Source organism: Ixodes scapularis, unplaced genomic scaffold (genome assembly GCF_016920785.2).
Source record: "Ixodes scapularis isolate PalLabHiFi unplaced genomic scaffold, ASM1692078v2 ptg000480l_1__unscaffolded, whole genome shotgun sequence".
NCBI lineage: Eukaryota > Metazoa > Arthropoda > Arachnida > Ixodida > Ixodidae > Ixodes > Ixodes scapularis.
The window spans coordinates 287,632-308,078 of record NW_024609986.1 but is presented as its reverse complement, the minus strand read 5'-3'; the positions used below and the strand labels follow the sequence as shown (position 1 = coordinate 308,078).

At 44.5% G+C, this 20,447-nt stretch overlaps 1 non-coding gene and 1 pseudogene across 1 annotated transcript; both read right to left on the bottom strand.

Annotated features, from left to right (window-relative positions):
* Positions 1-2,957: 2,957 nt before the first annotated feature.
* Trnap-ugg lies at positions 2,958-3,030 on the bottom strand. The gene has a single exon. It is a non-coding gene; the product is annotated as a tRNA-Pro (tRNA).
* A 15,310-nt stretch (positions 3,031-18,340) lies between these two features.
* Positions 18,341-20,075, bottom strand: LOC120846457 (annotated as a pseudogene).
* Positions 20,076-20,447: the final 372 nt, after the last annotated feature.

Below are 20,447 nucleotides of genomic sequence, written 5' to 3'. Positions count from 1 at the left end.
AAAGCGGCCGCTCTAGCCGTGTTTTCCACATTGAGTCGCGGGCTGTTCCTTCGCTAACCAAAGCTGCTGCGTTGTTTCATGCTCTTTTGTGTCGTATCATCTTGTATGTTATTTCTGACTATTGGCACTTGCTGCCAGAGCCTGAGCAGCAGCAATACAGCGAGAAACTGTTGGTTGATGGCTTTGCGTTCGAGCATCCATACGCCCTTGAGCAAGGCGCGCTGGCGCTCCGACGCCGAATCGGCCAAGTTGCTGCCGCAAACCCCGGTGACGCACATTGTCGTCTGCATCGTCTTTTGGCCGAGCTAATTTAAGGCCGACACAATGCAAGCCTACAAGTTTCTCGAGGAACAACTACTTTGAGTTTGGTAAGACTCAGAGTAGTTTTATGAGAAACGTTTGGGCGGCAACTTGTGTGCCAACGCTGTAAGTAAGGAGTCCGTGTGGTGTGGATCAGGTGACGTTCCTAGGCTTAGGAGAGTCTCAGTGCTAGGAACAACGAATGGAGTGGAAGCCACGCACTTATCTTCAATGAAGGCTTACGGCACAAGCGGTCGTCCGTTCAAGGCCAACAGTTCTTTTCGTTCCACGCAAGTTATCCCCTTTCTGCATCTGTCAGCGTCCGCCTGGAACATCTGGAAGCTCATTGCACTAGGTTTGTTCTACTTTAAGGCACACCAAAAGCCACGCAGCTTTTCGGCAGATCAAAATGATGCGTCGCGCGCGCAAAAGCGCTCGCTGTTTTTCCCGAAACTTGCACGGCTGGCCGATTCGTTGCGATTGCAGTGCTTCAGCAACTCAGTGATGTCAACCCAGCTCGTCGGTTTATAGAAGGAGTCTCTGGCGTCGACCGGCCCACAGAGCAGATGACTATAGACGCTTTGCACACGCGACGGAAGACAGCCACCATTGCTGACCTTCTCTTATCTTATCAGGATGCCGAGCCCCTGAAACGGGCGTTGACAGGCCTCCACTTAGGCTAGTGCTGGTGAGAATTATGGCTTCCTTCACCAGTGAAAAGAAAAAAAAAACAGTAGAGTCTCACATGGCAATAACCTCTTCTGCTGTGGTAATGATGAAGTGAATTAAACGTAATAGGAGAAACCAAAATCGCAGGTAACTTAGAAAGCGCCCATGCACAGCTGCTACAAAGCGCCATTAGAGCGACTTGGGAGTGCCTGCAATTAAAAACAGTTCGGGTAGGAGCCGAGCGATGAGAGTTGACGAAAAAGCGTTTTTTGCATTAATGACCCAGACGGCCGGGTTTTTGGCGTTTTTATTTTTATCTAGGACGTCCACGAATTCGAGCAGTTAAATAGTATGTGTCATCGTTGGGCAGAATCGCGATACAAATATATCGCGATAGCCTTCCAGAAAAATATTATCTATTAATTTATATTTCTGTATCGCGACACGATTTGCGAAATTATATTTATATTCCTGTATGAAAATATATTTCCGGGTGTATTCTTGGTATCGCGGCACTTCGTGTGCCCATGCATTTCGTTTAATTTTAAAATAATATTTCACCTCCACACAGTGGTTCATTTGGCAGGTCATTAGACATTTTTTTCTTTGGACCATCCGCTTGTTGTTATTTTGGACGGTGATTTACACTGCGTAATGTATTATTCTATGGATGTTCAAGAACCGGTGCTTGGGTGGTCAACAACATCAAACGCCAGGGAGCTGGGCGCCTCATTCGCAATTTTCAGTTACGGAAAGCTTGACAAATTAAGAATCCCAGTGCTTTTGCCTCCGCGTGGTTTCGCCATGGCTCTTGCAGCCGTTTAGACCGGTCATATTTTCCGTTCGAATTTTCAGTGGCCTGTATCTTGCTGCGAGATACTGCCTCTTCCGCCGATCCCACAACAAATATCGGACCATCGTGCACTTTTTGTTTCATGGGTAGTTTCCGAGTTCATGTTTAGTCAGAGCGCCTTTTGACGCATAGATGTGGCGCTCCTGCGGGATATCAGTGCCATTACAGAGCTGTGCGGCCTCACAGCATCAAGGTTAGCTTCACAGTCCATCGACGTTTTGCAATGAAACGGTCTAAAAGACGAGTGGCAATTCCTGCTAGCATCCGCGGGAAAGTCCAGGAAGGTCTGGAATACGGATTTGCTGAACGATGTCGTCAACTGAATGTTCATTTAAAGCGCGGTGCGGAAGTAACCTTTTAAAGAACTCTGCGCTCGTTACAGTCGCTTGCTCCTGAAGAACCAGAGAACTGCCGGTGCAGTTTCTGAGGGATAAACCAATTTTTTACCCCAAGGTGCTGTGGTGCCTCCGGGAATTTAGAGTGAGAGGAAAGGCATCTCCATAGATTCCGTGCATCACTCTGCCGGAGGAGCAGGAGTGCTCTCTGAAATATAATATCACGTCCGTCTCTGAAGGTTACATTTCTCGAAAAAATAGTCAGAGTGCAGGCGAGCTGGTGTAGGTTGAACATGAGTGTAAACCTGAGACTGAGACAGAAAATAGAACACAACAGAAGGTAGAAAAAAAGGGGATCCGGACATTTCGGTGCAGGTCGTTTCGGTGTAGGACTTTTCGGTGCGGACTTTTCGGTGCACGAACTTTACGGTGCATGGTCTTTTCGGTGCACTGACCTTTCGGTGTAGGAAGCAAGCATAACATCTGAGGCCAGACCCAACATTTTAACTTGAAACATCGTTTATTCACAAAACACGTGCAATTAAAAATTTAGAAGGATACATTACGAGCAACGCCGCTGAGAAATCGAAGAGCATGGTAGCGGTCGTACTCTCTAGCGAGTGTCTGCAGGCGCTGGAAAACCTTCACACATTTTGTTTATAATCCAATTAAATGCAAAGGTGCAAGCGAGCTGGACAGTAACGATGAAAATAACCCCTGGAGAAGGGGAACAAGAGGGACAAAGGACAAACACAAATCTCCAAACACAGCTAGGTGATTGGTGCGCGAACGAAAAAATCCGCCTGGTCCGGGTATCGAACCCGGAACCTCTCCAATCCAGGTGGAGCGCTCTACCAACTGAGCTGACCAGGGGTTAGACGTAAGTAGAGCAAACGGGTTTTGGAGAGGTCTCGGGTTCGATACCCGGACCAGGCGGATTTTTTCGGTCGCGCACCAATCACCTAGCTGTGTTTGAAGATTTGCGTTTGTCCTTTGTCCCTCTTGTTCTCCTTCTCCAGGGATTATTTTCAACATATTTTGTTGCCGGCTTGAATCGCTGCCCCATCTCTAGTTCCGTGAGCCGGTGAAGCTGCATGCAGTCCTCTCTTTGTAGAACCTCCAGTAACCTCCAAAGGGACGGGTGAGAGCACTGCACATGAGCCTGGAAGCCCCAGTGCCATGCTTCCACCGAGTTCGTGGTCTTGGAGTCGCACTGGAGCACGGCGTCATGGTGATTCCAGAGTTCCACAGGAAACTGTGCGACACGCCTTCCCCCCAGCCGTTGGCCGTCCTATGAAGGTATCTTCAAAGTAATCCATCACTGGTTGAAGAGCTGAGTACGCTGGACGCCAGTTTGGTGAACATATCCTCCACATCACTCCGGGGTACCATGGAAAGAGCAGGTATCATGCGGGCCTCCAAGTTGATTTGAGGATCACAGGCATACAGTTCTTGCAGTCCTTCGGATTGAACCTTGCGATAAACGCACTGCGATAGATGAAAGAAGCACCCAGGCGCGTCGGATGTTGGCAAGACCGTCCTGAAAGCGTTAATGGCTGCAAGTTCGTAGTCCACCATTCTGGTGCTTGGCTCGCAGACCCCTCCACACTCGCCAATAAGGGCGCTCAGAGCTCGCGTGTACGTAGGACAGTTTTTACAGGTTAGCAGCAAATAAGCAGCGGGCAGAACAGATCCGCCAACTTCACAATGTAGGCTGTAGACTTGAAAAAACAGTTCTGGTGCAACCTTAAATGTACCGTCGGCAAACCATTTCTTTGATGTTTGAAGAACTTCAATCATCCGCGATCTGCAGAAAATAAGGAAGCGGTCCTGATCTCGCACACCGGAGTCGAATACAAGAAACCTCGAGCCGTCTGTTTTTGACGCGTAGTTAGCAGGAATGCCAACGTCTTCTAAACTCAAGGGCAGGGGTATGGGCCTTTGCTCCTTTGCACGAACTATCCTGCACGTAAAAAAGGCGGGATATCGTTGGCATCACGGTTCAAAGCAGTGACACATGTGAATAAGAAATGTGTGCAGTGTACGATTTTAAACACTACGAGGGGCTAAGCCCTAAACATTTCTAGACTGTGAAATGAAAATAGCAAACGACTAGGGAAGTACGAGGGGGACTAGACTGGTCATAGTCGTGAAATGTAGTGGGCGCCTTTTTATTTATTCTATTTTTATGTGGAGTGCCATGCATTTAAGCGCCCTTTCCTGTTCCCCTATTATTTTCCTAGCCGTTTGCACTTTTTTTTTTATTTGACAGTCTAGATATTTAACCGACTAGCCCATCACAGGTACGCGTTTAAGCACATTTTTTAACTGTAAAAATAACGAAAGTGTAGTAAGTATTTTCCCACTGCCATTTGCTATACCTCTTCTAAACTTTCTCTTCCCAAAATATATTATTAAGGTCTATATTTGCAAACTGGGTAGCAATTATAGTAGCCTAAATGCTCACCTCAATGTTCTCATGATGGTATCTTGAGGTGGCAGGTAGCTACACGCTTCCGGCGTCATCTCGGTGATGAGGCGTCCGACAACGGCTTGGTTGCATTCTTCCGTTGTTTTGGCTCTCTCCTTCATCGAGGAGTAAGCCAACTTGGCTTCTTGTTCAATTTGGCAGGTGGCATGAGTATGTTCGTTGATGAGTTTCACGACTTCCCCATCAATGGTATGTGCTCTTGCCTTGCATTCGAGCTTCCTGCTGCATTTCCAATATGTCTGCGTGGAATAAAAGGTGAATTAAGTCGAAGTCGTTTAGAGCTTGACCCTTAAGGACCGTCCATACTGCCCCATTTTCTTACGTTAAGTTACGTTACGAAATATTACGTTGAAGACACCGGGAGCTCTGTGCTTCATATTAAGTGAGGCCACCAGTTCAAGGAGGAAGCATGACACGCGACATTTGAGGCAGGAATGTTTCGGTCGTAACGTAACTTAACGTAAAAAAATGGGGCAATGTGAATCAGCCTTTAGTCTGGTATTAAAGTGAAGCCGAAACACTTCCTAAGAGAAAAAAAAAAGGAGTGAGATGTGAAGTTTGGCGTATTTTTATCCCTTGAATCTGAATATCAGGTTCGTTTGTTTCCGAAGATGTAACTAAACTAGGATCTTTTGGCAGCCAAGCGCGTGTCGCTCCTATGGGCAGCATGTGCTATTGCAAGCTTTCCAGGTACCTTCCCCGTACTGACACTAGTCGTGATGTCTCTTTCTGACTTAAAAAAAATAAAAAATATTAAGAGAGCGGGTGCGTAGCTTTGACAGGCGCTGTAGATACGCGAGAGCGGAGGTTCAGAAAACTCCTAATATGACGCCCCGCCCCGGGAAGGGGGGCTTCAGTCGAACCACATTGAAATATAATCTCGATATTTGTGATCTTGGAGGCAAAATGAAGACGATTTAAGTGCTTTCCCTCAAATACAAAACCGCTTCAATTTTCTTCATTAATAATTAACTAAGAGTCATATCCCATCATAGTGATATTATTCTATTCCATATACGATTAGGCCACAAAATACGCTAAAATAAGTTAAACAAATTGATTGACTTCGCAGTCTTTCTTACTCATTTGAAAATATATAGATTTTTAATGCTTCAGGCAAACTGCACTCACCTTCTCTTTGAAGCAGCGCTCCTTGTCGTTTTTGAACCTTTCGCGAAGAAGTTCGGACTCTCCACGTTTACTTCGCAAGTAGACCGCCATCCTAAAGCTACCACCTCGACTGAATTAACATTAAATGAAATAAGACTATGACATGCAGATGCCGCGCTTTTATCTTCGTTTTTGGACAGTAGTTACCGCTGTACCAACGCTCCTGGGGCACCAGTAGGTTTTGTTTCTAAACGGACGTTGTAGATAACGAAGTCTGTGGTTTGGGGTTGATTTGAGGTTCTTGGAAGGGAACAAAAGACTGTGTTCCGGGTGTACCTTTCGTTTATAGATTTAACGCTATTTCTAGAGGTTTTTGTGAAGGCTATTTTTTTCTAAGCGGACCTTGTAGATAACAAAGTGCGTGGTTTGGGGTTGGTATGATGTACTTAGAAGTGAACTAAAGCTTCGGGCTTATCACACTGTTTCTGTAACTGCATAATGTTCGGAAAAACAAACGAGGTAGCTGTGTTCGACACGTCACTGTTTTACTGTTTTCGTACCTTATCTTCTCGGCTTTAATTTCAACCTATTTCACACAGTCTCAGGCAGTTTAGAAACATGATCCTGATTGTCGTTTGTGTATCCTCGTTGCCCTTCTTTTTTGTTTCCTAGTTTAATTCTTGGAACTTTCCAGTGACTTGGAAGGCTTTTGCCCTTCTGTGTCTCCTAGTGTAATGGTTCAAAGTTGCTAATGGCTTGAAAGGATTTTGACCAATTCACTGTTGGTGCCTTCCAAAAAGTGTGCACGCTTCGTTTAGGTGTTATAAAATATATGTTTTAGAAAAGACCTTGCACCGAAGAGTCCGCGCACCGAACCGTCCGTGCACCGAAAAGTCCGTATACCGAGAAGTCCGTACACCGAAAAGTCCGTGCACCGAAAAGTCCGTGCACCGAAATGCCCGTGCACCGAAAAGTCCGCACCGAAAAGTCCTACACCGAAACGTCCTACACCGAAATGTCCTAGACCCGAAAAAAAAGGAGGTAACGTTTCAAACTCAGTTGCAAACAGTGTTGCCAGATAGTCTCACCAAAAAACCGCCAAACGACTGGGAGGTATAGCCCAAATATAGCCAAAGCCGTAAAAAAGTATAGCCCAAAATAGCCAAGACTAAAACAATAAATTTTAAGCCTTATCTTGACAATTTCTCACGCTCAAACAATATATGTTACAATATCTGTTTCAACCGTTAGATGCACCACCTTTTGTGTACATTATGTGACTTGTGAATTTTGCAAGAAAAGCTTCGGAAGGATGAATATCCGTACAAAACTGGCCCTTCCGTCGTAGGTTTTCAGAAGTACAAAACACACAAAGCAGCTTTATTGTGAAGCCCGGGAGATATGACCATACAGTAAAAGAACAAAATACAGAAGCAGAACAGTCATAACGAGGGGTGTTTCAAACCAGAACCCCAATATCTCAGGTCCTAACTAGTATCCCCCCGTCTCTTTTTCTTTGTGAAGAATATTAGTGTCCCCATTTATGTTCACGCTATTTCTGATTGTGTTGTCCTCTCTTGGGGTGAGCAACGACTGGAAGGTAGTCAATTGTTTAGCGGTGAAACTGCGGACTTCTCATTTTTACAAACCTGGGTGCCTAAGGATTTTCACAATGGGCACCAAAGCAGCATTTGGAGAGTTCAGTCTACATCCGGGCAGTGCCATATGCGTCCGGGTTGAAGGCGCGCTACCGGGCCTGTGGTAATAGTGCAATCTAGGGTGCCTCCATGTGCGCTGCAATCTGTTTGGTTTGCTCCACTGCGCTGTAGGGAGACCGCTTGAACTCTGCAAGCATTGCTTCACTGCGTAATGCGAAAACCCCAAAGTTTGTAGAAGTTTTAAGCCTTTCTCCTTCCTCTCCCTCTTCTCGACTAGCCAAAAAAGCATCAGTTTTATTCAGTTTTATTTCAAAACTGATTAAAAGTTTGAAAATTAACTAACCGAACCTCAAAGTTCAGAGTCGAACCTGAGGTTCGACAAAAGTTCGCCGCATTCGTAGAAATAGTCCAAAATAGCCACATAGCCAACCACGAAATTTTGACGCCAACTAGAAAAAATGTAGCCCAATTTGGCTATATATAGCGCAATCTGTCTACATAGCTCATTCTGGCTAAAAGGCGTGTACGAAAAGACTTTGCAACTTGCAAAGTCTTTTCGTACACGCCTTATATACCACAACTCCAACGCACTCTCTACAGAAAAAAAAATGACTAGAGGACAATGAAATTTGGGCAAACCTTCTCTTATCTCCCTTGACCTCGGCTGCGAAACACTCACAGAAAGGGTCACATTCTAGCATAACCACCGCCACCCGGCGAACGTAGGTGAATCACTATTGAACACAAAGAAAGGCTTTGACCTTCAAAGTTGCATTTCCTCTGACAACTCACCTAGTCCAAAAAACAATACTAGACACTGCGAAGAGCCGGAACTGGGGCCATCTCAAAAACTGAGAACGACATCGCCCTCCTAGGACGAACCAGAATTGGCTAAACACTGCGACTTTTCGAACAAGTCCAAGAATACACATATAAACACCGCTAATACAAAAAAAAACTTTACAAGCGTAGAAATTGTTTACATTCGTTCCCAAACTGCAATGACGCCTGACATACACAGTTGCCAGACGTTTTTGTACGAATCGTTTCTTGAACTACACGTTTTATATCATTACGTTCTTTGTGAATTACTTCCGTTTCAGACCGGTTGGCTTTAGAATTATTACACTCTAGAAGGTGCCTGGCTAACTCGGAATCGGACGCGCTGTTTTTCACATTCCGTTTGTGTTCCGTCAGTCTATCATTTAGACATCTCGAAGTCTGACCTCCGTATTTAAATCCACACTCCAAAGGAATCTCATAAACCAGCGAATTATCACACGGTACCGACTTTTCGTGATGTGCCTTCTGGCACACTTCCTGTTTTGATTTAAAAGGTGTAAATTGGCGTAACTGAAAATCGGGTGTGAACACTCTTTCTACGCCAAACTTTTTTGCCGACGCTTTTATGTTATGGGAAATATCGTGAAAATGCGGTATAGCAACTCGTCGGTTCCTCACACTTGGTTCATCCCGCTTGTCTCTGATTTGAATTGAAAGTTGTCGTTTTAGAAAAGTTTCCTCATACCTCGCGTCTTCCAGGGAATCACCGGTTTAGCCATCTTCTTACCATATTCCCAACATAAGCCATTTTTCACCTGAACGCGCAAGTCCAAAAACTGCAACATGTTCTCCTCTGTTTTTTTTAGTGTGAAATGCAACTCCGGGGCCGTTGAACGAATAAGCTTTTCAGGATACTCCGATTTTCTTTCTTCAAACATGCACACAAAAATATCACCTACATACCTTCTGGTGAAGCCCACGTTAGGTGTCAACTCAACCAACCTGTCAAACAACACTCTATCCAAACTGTTGAGGTATATCTCAGCTAACAACGGAGTGAGCGACGAGCCTATGAATACACCTTCCTTCTGGATGTATTTTCGATTATTGTATTCAAGGACTGTTGACTTTAAATAGAGATCCAACACGGTAAGGAAGCTTTTCACTGTTACTCCCGAGTCTGATTGAAACTTTACCAGATTCAACTCTAGCACCTTCGCGGCGTTCATCAAACCTCTTCTTTTCCAGAGAATAATATAAATATTTTATATCCATGGAGAATACCGATCTCTTTTTCCCATGATTGTGTTCCAAGATCTGAATAAGTTCTTCTGTCTTCCTTAGCGATAAGGATTTGTCTAAACTGACCTGACCTAACCCATGCTGCAGAAACTTAGACAACTTTTTGCTACGTCCCGTTTTCGTTTACAACCACTCTAAGAGGCATCTCCACTTTATGGTCCTTTAGGAAAAATTTCAAACATAGGTACATTTTGGATTGATTCATTATGCTTTTGGCAACTTGCTCTTTATCTTCTTCCTTTAACACTGTGCATATGTCCCTTCTCATCTTTGCCAACCTTCCGTTCCAGCCCTTGAACAATACACTCATGGCTTTTTCAGCTTTGTTTTGAAATTATTTCATCGGGAGGATACAAAATTTTCCCGATTTATCTGTTTGCAGTAATTTTAACGACCGTGATTCTAACTCTTTCTTGACCATGTTTACATCCTTAAAATTATTTTTTTCTTTCGGGTACATGTCTCCCATGATTTTATCTAACCTCCCCACCGTCTGATCCCCAAAAGCCGTCTTTTCATTATGACCTACTAAGCGCGCAACGCTTTGAACAGCGGAAAAAAAACATCCAGTCTGGAAGGCCCCACATTGAGACAAAATTTAGGTCCCTTGGATAAAAAAACTGTCCGTTCTTTTTAAAATCGAAATGTTACATAGGTTGACTACATTTAAACGGGATCCCGACACACACTGAGCACTACGGCATACCAAAGGCAAACAATCCTCCCTCCTCTTCATAATCTTAACAGAGTTCAAGACTTGCGTTCTATTGACATACCAGGTCCTGTGAAACTGTGCCTTCTTGATGTTGTCCCAGTGCTGGAACTCCTTGCGACGCATGTAGTCCATTCCCAAGAGGAGGTCCCAAAGTCTGTTGCACGCCGTGTAGAGTTCTTGTATTCTCCTGGTGGCTCCTACCCTGTAGATCTTGATAACTTTCTTTTTTGAACTCCAAGATAAACCTCTCGTTGATAGATGTCTGAACTGCGCAGGGTCGATGAAGTTTTTCCGGGACGAAAGTCCATGGTACGCGACGTCTGCTTCCAGTTCTGCCAAACGAAGTGCCAGCTTGTCCAGTACCATGTATGCTTGAAAAAGGAGTATAGAACACGACGAAGGAAGAGTGGTTTCATAAGAAAAGGGGACTAAGCCTGCTTCAGGACCGATTACCGAAAAAACAGTCAGAGTGCAGGCGAGCTGGTGTAAGCTGAACATGATTGTAAAACTGAGACTGGGGCAGAAAAAATAACACAACAGAAGATAGAAAAAGAGCAGGCAACGTCTCAAACTCAGCTGCAAAGTTTATTTTGTACACGCCTTAGATACCACAACACCAACGCCGTCTCTACAGAAAAAAAAAATGACAAGAGGACAATAAATTTGAGAAATGTACAATCATGTACATTTCTCGTCTCTTGGCGACGAGACAAGTTGGGGACGCGAATAACCATTTTGCCGCCGTTCAGCAGTTTTGTATAGAAATTTGACGCGTCCCTGATGAAACGGACGAGGGGCTCTTGCCTTCAGCGACTCGCGTGTAGTTCTTGGAAGTGTTTAGTGCCATATAGACCGGCTTTGCACCAGGTCCAGAAGGCCTAGCTATGAAATTTTTTGTCTTTTTGGGACGTGCTCAAAGACGCCCTAATATATATTAAATATATGTTTTTGGGTACAGGGCACGTTCCTGTATATTTTAAATTAAAAAGAATAATCTTTATTTCGAAACGATACTTTCACTCTTTTGTCGGACCGCCGTAAAATGTGCATTTCACCGCCCTTTCGAGCTCGTCCGGTTCCACATACCATGTTGATGGGCTTTGGGTCTTCGTTCACGCTGGTTCACGAGTCGCAAAATATAAGACGACAAACCGTTACGAAGTTACCTTGCAATCTGCACGCGTATTCGCAGTTCCGTAGACGAACCAATCGGGAAGAAGTCGTTTCCTTGAAAACGACACATTAGAAGTGCCTCATTAAATTTGTAAACAAAAATTTCAAAGCAAAAAAAATAGCTAATAATACGGCGGCAGGACTTAGTAGCTTCTAAGAGTGCTTTCACCGTACGTATGACTATGGTGCGATTTTGCGCAGGCGCGCACATCCTACCGCCGGATAATTTTCACTATTCCTTATGAGAGGTTCTAAGTTGCGTTAGGAACAGAACTTTCTCGAGCGAGTGCTGGAACAAGTAAAGCATGAAGAAAATAAGCATTTCGCGCTGCACAAATCCTCTATGGCTCCGACTTTGTAGGGGAGTGATTGTTAGTTAGTAGCTTAATTATCAACTGCTCTGAGAACATTGGCATGGATCAGTATATTGCATTTATTATTAACTCAGTTTCTTTAAATACCTCGCCTGTTTTCCTAGATGCTCTTGTTTCGTGATTGTTTCGCACCCCGAACATATTATTCGCATAAACTTGAAAATTACCTTGAGTGTCCCTTTAAACGCGATATTAGTTGAACTCCTAGTGTGACGATATATTCATCATCCGAATTTACGCATCCATTTTCACGCTTCCTTGCATTACACAATTCACTCGTGTGTTCTGTTGTCATCGTAAGTATAAACACGGCAGCTGCATTGTTCAATTATCTCAGACGCGCCGACCTAACTCTTAGTAATGAGCTGCTTACAGTATTGTCCTGATAGTAGAAGCTTTGTTTAGAACAGCGACACACTTTTTCTTGTTAGTCGGCTTCAATTTTGGCTTTTTTTTTTCCCCTTTCCTAGGTCCGTATATATACAGAGAGTTTGAAGACTAGATTTGGTGGTCGACGCAAATAGTTGAAAAGTTATTGCCCAAACACAGGTTGGGCATGTCCGCAAACAGCTTCCGGTCACCGGAAGCTATTGCATGGGGAGTAATCCCGTTGAGATGAGAGTTACAAAACACTGTTTTTCCCTATCGATTACTTTGATTTGTAGCCGCTGAAGTTTTGGGGTTTTCAAAAGCTCATGATTACTCAAAAGACCGCTGATGTGACTTTTTTTTTTTTTTTTAGGGGGGGGGGGGGGTAGAGTGCATTGGCGGAGAAAACGTTTGCAGCAAGCGGCTGGCAGTCCAATCGCCGAGTTCGTTTTTTTGACTGACTTTATGTTCACTCAGTGAAGGACCTGCTAAACTACGAAAACCAGCAGAACGTTGACACAGCACTCGTCTCCAATCTGTGACCTGCTCTCCAAAAAGGTAGCTGACGTAAACAGTGCTTAGTGTAGAGGTCAGCACAGATTTTAAAGATTGGTCTTGCAACAGTAGTTAGTGTTTGCCTTAGGTATAAAAGCACGAAAATGTTTCAGAGGCACGAAATAGGAATAATGAGAAGCACTATCGCTCTATGACTATTCTTTTGACTTTTTCATTTTATAGTAAGATACTTTCTAAAATGTTTCCAAGGTTTCTCAGAATCTCACCTTTTTTTAACAACAAATTCCTATTACTCTACTTTACTGAAAAGGAAAAGCACACGAATTATAAATTTCTTCAATCAGCGTTCAGTTTTAAGGGGGTACTGAAGCGAAACTTGAAATACACCTATTATTGTCAGAAATAGGTTTAATATGATCAATGATATCCGTAAATCATAATCGCGTGTTTGTATTTTGAACGGATGACTATATTTGCCACCCTGAGGGGCCCGATTGGGCGCGCGCTCACAAATCAGCCATCGGAGAGCGCGATGCGTCTTGGGATATTGGGCGCATTCGTGACGTCACTTGTGCCAGACGGGGAAGGCTACCGCGTGGCTGTTGTGGTTACGAGCGTTGCCACTTGGTGGCCCGTCGACGATTTACGAAATGGCTAGGTGGCGTAAGCTACCGCCCGATCCAAAGGGCTCAGCAGTATTCATCCATCCATCCAGCTGTGACAACCTGGCCGTTTGAGATCTGCAAGGGCTGCACGCACGCTGTACCACGGCAAGTCGCCCGGCAACCAGGTAACCACGGCACCACTGACAAAACCAGCTCTGAGGCCGGATTCTCAGAGCGAACTTACTACGAAAAAAGTGCGTACGACAGATATGAGAGAAAACTCGTATTCTCGAAACGATATTGTTGTAACTTTTGCGCAGGTTATGAAAGAATCCTACGACAGCTTCCCAGCTGTCTTACGCACTTTTCACAATCAAATCAACATGGCCGACAGCGTCGCTCAGTTACTTGGTAGCAACGAGCAACGGACATGTATTTTTTCACGTGCTCTTCTCGTGCATCCCGACTTTTACCAGCAAGAAAAAAGGAAGGAGTACTTGAAACAGACCACGACGATCAAGAACGCAGGATCCACAAACACCCGAGAAGAGCTACAACGGCCACGATTCTGCCGACCGAGCGAGCTCGGCAGAATATAGTAGGCCTAGCAGCAACACCGACTCGGCGCACCGTTGCTCCGGCGGTCCTTAGCCAAGACCGTCTGTCCATGACCGGCTGGCCTGCTGAATGGAATATGCCCGCGCGACCCTTGTGGACCCTTCCCGGTTGAATAGTTTGATCCCTGAACTAAATTTCAGAGGTGAATATTTTCCCCTTGTCATCTCGATCTCCTTGTTTGCCGAGACAGCGGTGACGAACGCTGTCGTCGAAAAGGGACTCTCATTGATTCTATCTCCTTGTTATGTGTGATGTAGAGCTCAAATAAACGCCGTACGGGTTACCTTCGCAACACGGTATGTACACTTTGTTATTAGTATGCCATTTTTATTCTGACACGACGCTACGTCACTGTCGAGCTATAGCAGTTCGTGGGAGCTACGTGATGTCGGTCTAACCTTTCTTTGCCGAGTGTCATGTCAGTATCGAGTTGCAATAGCAAAAAGATTGGTCCAGAAGCCCTTACCGAAACACGGTCTAACGGAGCGAATCCAGCACTTCGACCAAAAGCACGAGTCTGCTCCGAGTGCTAAGAGGTATTTGCGTGGCTCTTGCTGACACTCTCGTAGTTCAAACATATCTTTTTTAACGTCGGCTCGCAGCTCGCGACTCGCAGCAACTAGTACCGGCCGTGCCAGAAGCATGTTCGGGTCGTGTCGTGCAAAGAGCACGAGTTGGTCGTGGCAAAGAGCCGCAACGAGAACGAGCTCACTGTGGCCAACTACGCTTTGGCTTTCTCCGCCAAGGGTTTACAAACGCGTTCAGGCCTAGGCTAATTCTGCTTGCCGCCGTATCGCCGCAGAACGGCGCTGCTCCCATTTCACAAGTGATGTCACGAGAACTTTCCCACCATCCACCAGATGTGAATTTGAAATCGTTTAATCAGGTTTAAAATTAGTTCTCCTGTGTGTTACAGCGCGATATTGATACTTCCGAGGTGGTGCCTGTCCCTAGCCCATATTTATGCAGAAAGATCGGCACTAAAATTTCGTTTCCGTACCCTTTTAATATACCGTTCCTTTTCGTAAATCTTTGATTTACGAATTGAAGTTTTATAATGCCAGACCAAATAATTTGCTTTTACCTTCGAATTTCTAGTATCAAACGTTTCAAACAATTCGATATGTCGAATTTGGATCAGATCTAGTTTATTCAGGAGCGTCGTTCGTATGATAAAGCATGGTCCTCATAGGCTTGCGTTGGATATACAACAGGACTGCATTCAAAAGCCTTTACGAACAAATAATTTAAACAGGAAGCAGTTTGTTTCTTATGTTGGTTTGATGATGGAGTTTTGCTCCCACGCACAACTTCTTGAATGTGATCGAAAAAAAATGGTAATCCAGGCACTCTCTATTTTTATTATGTCAACTGCTGTCAGCTCTGTGCACTATACACTTATAATTTCTCGGTACATTGAAACTGGCAACATAATACCATTAAGAATAACAGCGATACATAAGCCAGCTTTTACGCTAACCCGTCCCTTCCCGAAGCATCCACAGAAGGTTGAATCGGGGGACGCATAGCCTCACCCAATTCAAATAATTAAACCATATCCTCTCATATTCAGCACGCTGCATTTTTCACACGTTGATTAGTGGACATATCTATCAGCTGTGTCCTATGTTTTTTTTTTTTTTTTGTTTTTAATAATGGTTATGGCTGTTGTTTTTTAGTACAATCCTTTCTTCGTTCCACGTGCCCTGCAGAACATACATGAGTAAATTATTTTGGAAAAGTGATATATATATATAATTACCACTTTTTACTACAATGGTAGTTAATTTACTGTTATATAATTACCAGCACACGAATGGGATATATATAAATATGCTTTGCTTTTGGGACCCGATTAAATTACTTTGAAATCACTCTCCACAGTGAAATATATTTGATCATAGATTGCCTGACCGTTTCATTTTATCATCGTTCAGGATACAGTATATGTACTATGGCGTTTTTCATTCATCATATTGTGCGTCCTTGTTTAACTGGCTGCATTAAATGCCGCCGTACGAACTGGACGTTCTCCAGGGAAGAACCTTCTCCCCCAAAGCTGGGCGACGGGGAGGGAAAGGGCCATGGAAAGAGCGTCGGGAGAATGGGATTTGCCTCGGGGCGAGCTATCCTCTCGAGAGGGAAGGGAGGGAGGGGGGGGGGGGGGGGGTGGACGGAACAAAGCTGCCGGGGGGGTTCCGGCAACCAGGTGGAAGAAAGATAAGCTTGTCAAACGGCGACCTCGGATGCGAGGACGGGCACGTCAGGGAATTTGGAAATAGCCTTCCCGGATGTGGTCTCGTGCTCCTTGATGAGCTGGACGACCCAGTGCGGTCTACTAGCTTTAGAAGGTTTTTCGGATGAACTGTTGATGTTTTTGAGTGTTGTTACACACGGGACGAGGGGACGCCTTCTAGTTTGACTCGGATGAGAAAAATTCGTTTTGCTCCAAAAGTCTAAAAGCATCCTTGAATGTGAATTCTGGCCATAAATAAAAATAACACATGTATAAAAACTACAAGGGCGCTTAAGCTTTTTCCTATAATGTGAGTATGCGTTTCTTTTTTTTTTTTCTTTGGTCAGGTGAACAGACTTCTTTTTTGGTCACGTGACAATAGCCTTTTTCTTATTTTTCCTTTTCTCTGTCTTTTTTTTTTTCGGTTTACACTCCCTTTCAAAACATTTTTGCACCTGTTTCGTGTTACTTTGGCTTTAGCCAAATCATTTTTTTCTTATGGCAGGGAATTCTGCCGTACGTATCTTATGCTACTATTACCAACCCTGGCTTGCAATTCGCCTAAGCAATTTTGTCCGGCAACGAGTTTGTGAATGACGAGGCTAAATTTGTGTTATAACTTTTTTTAAGGTACAAGCACAATTTTGGCCTCGTTGTCCGTCGGTCTCTATGATTGGTTCTTCAAGTATGCTTTGGGAAAGTAGACGACTGGCATTTTTAGAGACCACGTGTGTCGACGAAAGTGGACATTGCTGAAGCGCCTCTAGTGGGATTTTGCGCGTAAATTACTGGAGGCTCCCGGCAAACCCACCCAATGTTGAAAAGCATCTACATTTCTGGTTTCATACATAGCTATGAAAGTCAGAAGGGACGAATTCTAGCTGAGTCAAACATTCGGTTTGCGAACGCAACCGTGTTGATAATAGCGCCAAGAAGTTTGTATGACTCTTTCTGGTGGTGTGCAGAGAGTGAAGTCACGGAGGTACTATATGATTTTGCCTATATTCACCTCGCGAATGGTTCGGTATTGGCTGCAGAGATCCGTTTCGCTTTGTTTTATTACCGTGATGATATTTTGATTTTTGTGTTCGTAATTTCGCAGACAGAAATCGCTTTACTTGTGTGACGTAACGGCGGGGAAACAGGAATCAATCAGTGTCACGAAATCGTAGCAAGTCTTGTGTTCGTTCTATAGCGCCTCTAAAACCATGCGATCACGGCTGTGCAACGTCAACATTGCATAAACTGCCGTTAGTTGTACTCATATTGCACCGTAAGGGAACGACTATGACTGGGTAAACAGGAATACATAGAATGGGTGCGTGTGATTTCATGTAGTTCGATTCAACAAATCGAGCTTCAACGAACACGATAGTATGGAATTCACTCAACCAGCTATATGATTTTTCAGATGGAACATATAACGGTATACATCTTCCAAGTATGCGATTCGTGTTCTTCCAGTGGTACCTCAGCTAGACTGAAACGCAAAATCCGCGTTGAAAAAAAACAAAAATTTAGAGTGACTCGAGCCGCTCCCGCGGCGAACTATGCTTCACGTAAGCACAATCTTGGGTTCGATGCACGCCGAGGGGTTTTCATTCATAAAATAATTTTGATTACGACTATTTGCAGCGCTAAAAATTTGAAAGCCAAGCAATGAAGACAACGATGTCCTTATAAATATTATGTACATTTTATTTTAATCTGTTTGAATACGCTGCCGTTGTTATGTCCTTGACCTTTTGGACAATCAGGTGATGGGCAGGGTTTCAGGGGCTTAAAAAAAGAAGTAACGTTATTAAATACACGGCGTGCAAGTGAACCAAAATTGTTTTTTGCGCACAAGAACTTTTTTTTTGCTTGGAATTGGAGAAAAAAGCAAGTACAAGAAAGGGGAACGCCAGTCCACCGGCAACGTGAAGAACGCTCAAAGAGCAGGCAGTGACGAAGCAGGAAAGCACACGGCGGCACTGGTTGAGATGAGGGGTAAACAAGAGTACGTCAGCGCATTTGAGGGGCCCTATCCACTTCCAGGTGTAGCGTGGCGCGCATGTGCAGTTGGCGAGACGTTGACAGGAGTGGAAAATGAACTCCCTAATGGAATTGAGGATAAACTCGTGAGCGTATTTGACATTTATTTTTAGGAGCATTACTTCTAGCTGCTACGCTGCGTCAAGTTTTCGGTCACGATTTCTGACACAAAGCATTTAGGGCAAGGTACACCTTGACTTCAGGAGCCATTTTCAGTGATGAACTCGTCCGTTGCTTGGCTGGACTCCTTCAAGGCTGCAGTTTCAAGGACCAGGCGGCCGATCTTCTGGGTGAAACTAAAATGAAAATAATTTATTACGAGCTTATACTATCAGTACAATTCGCTGGTCTTGGACATTTAGGTTTTAAATCAAATAATATTCAAGCTTATTACTTAAAACACTGATTGCAAACAGGCAGACCTGATAAGAAATAAATCTAGGTCTTCCTCATATTGAAATGATCAACTATTCAGTAGCTTCATTGAGGCCTTATGTTGAAATAATTTCGTTGGCCGAAATAACGCCGAAGACCGCAGAGATTGGCTCTCCTTGGTTCTCTGCCGGGAAATGGCCGAATGGAGTATTTTTAGGAGCATACATGGGCTCATTCATAAAATACATGCACGAGGCAAGCCAACCAGTTACAATTACCACAGGACCTATTAAAGTAATTAAACCAATAGTTTCATTTGAGGGGCACTTCATTTGCTTAGGGTATCACCGAGTATATGCTACCTCTCTTATAAACGTGCTAACATTTTTAGTATTTTTTTCATATATTAAAGATAACTTTCCTCCCGTAACATTTTAGCAATGTTCACCAACGATAGTTCTGCAAGAGTTATTCGCGAGATGATGGTCATACCTAAACTTCTTTCAAAAATACTCCAAAGGCCGGGAGACGTCATAGTTAAAATAGGAACACCGACTTGACATAACAGAAAAAACAATTTCATTAGACGTTTCGCCTCCCATGCGGGAGGCATCATCAGTAGTTACACAGCAAATGCAAGGTTCATCTTCAAGTCACCCCTATTTATCACGAATGTCCGTGTAAGCTTCGTGGAGAGGGCCGCGGTTTTTGTAGCACACGGATGTGTCCCTGGGAACAAACCACGATTCTAGGAGCTTTTGGGGCCCCCATCTGTCCTCGCTCGCCAAGGTCGTCGCGGCCAGAAAGTCGAAAGAATGCCCCATTGTCCTCGCATGGTCCACCAGTTCAGTCTTCAGTCGCGCCGCGTGGGATGCGTACGTGACGTCACACTTGTGTTCTTTGAGTCTGGTGTCTCTCCTCCGTCCGGTTTCACCAATGTAGGACGCTGGGCAGTCACAGCAGGGGATCTTGCAGATAACGCCGCTTTGGACGTTCGCCGGGGTTGGGACCTTCGGTTTGGAAACGGAATTTCAAATAGTTCTGTATGGTTTGAAAACAGTTCGAATGCCAAGGGGCCTCAAAGCGCGACTAAGAGGTTCGGAGAAAAAGAAGTATACGTTGATGTATACTTCTTTTTTGTGTACTTTTTCTTACCCCCCTTCCCCTTGCCGATCAGGATGACAGGCGTCCACGACGAAGTACGTCGACGTATACTCCCGACCGACATGATCATTCCAATCCAGGACTGCGAGATCCTGTCTGAGGTTGTAGGAGCGGTCCATATAATGAACTCGTTTGTTTATGTAGATCAACATGGTGTAATTGAAGGACACGTGGTAGGTGTCTGTTGCTTGGCCGTAGTCCCCAGCATTCTTGAACACTGTTGTCGATCTTAAAAAAGAAGAGAGGAGATTCTCTGCGACTGGATCTTGGGTAAACAGCGTACTCGGCACATGCCCCGCCGTCTTACAGGGAGAGTCCTCCACGCAGTTGAAACGTCGTCCACAACAGTGGTCAACGCAGTTCAGCATCGCACGTTGCCATAGCGAAATATACATGGTTCCTCACCAACTTGCACTTCCCTGAAAGCTTAGGGTGCCACGTCTTACTTTCACTTTTTTCGGGGCCAAACGCTATCGTCTTCATTCCTTTGGGCGTTCCTGTGGCGGCGTGCCATCTGCCGTTATAGTTCGTTATCCCATTACGCTCTCTGACAATCTTGTTGACCGTCGTGTGTCTGTCATGCGAGTGGTCAGTAACGGAAATGTTCCTTTCATCAAAGTACTTGTAGAGCTTTCGCGTTCCAACGGCTTCGTGTTTTTGTGATGATGACTCCTCTTTTTTGGTAATATCTACAATTCCCACCGCCTTGTGGGTCTTTTGCCCTAGCGCAATAACTTCAGTATGGAACGAATGTTTTCTGCAAGCGT